Raw genomic sequence first — 551 nt, 5'->3', positions numbered from 1 at the left:
GTTGACCAAACATGTTTAATAGTTCTCCCTATAGAAACATGGGATTTGTGCCTATAATGTTTTAAAAATCATAATTTGAAGATCAATGTACCTCATTCATTGATGAATGAAAACGTTTCAGAGATGTATATATAAAATGAACTAGATGCGTTCATAAAGTTGCATCAAAATGATCAAAATGTTGTATAGCAATTGTCTACTTTCTGCTGTTACATCAGGGTTCACGTTTATGTATTTTCACATTTCTTTTTTTTATGAGTTAATGAAAATAAACCATTTTTACTTTTATTTCAGAGTTGACTGAAGAAATTGAGGAGAATGAAGAATTGAGTGAAGTTGATGGAAAAAATCACTTCAGAACTGGAAAAAAACCTTTGAGTTGCTCTCAAACTCAGAAAGATTTAAAGAAAAGAAGAGCCAAGAAATCTTTCACCTGCACTCAGTGTGGGAAGAGATTGACATGCAAACATCATCTTAAACTTCACATGAGAGTTCATACTGGAGAGAAACCGTTCTCTTGTGATCAGTGCGGGAAGAGTTTCACACAATCA

Source organism: Sinocyclocheilus rhinocerous, unplaced genomic scaffold (assembly GCF_001515625.1).
Source record: "Sinocyclocheilus rhinocerous isolate Xijiao unplaced genomic scaffold, SAMN03320098_v1.1 scaffold747, whole genome shotgun sequence".
Classification (NCBI taxonomy): domain Eukaryota; kingdom Metazoa; phylum Chordata; class Actinopteri; order Cypriniformes; family Cyprinidae; genus Sinocyclocheilus; species Sinocyclocheilus rhinocerous.
The sequence above is the reverse complement of the archived record's forward strand: the minus strand, read 5'-3'. Positions refer to the sequence as shown.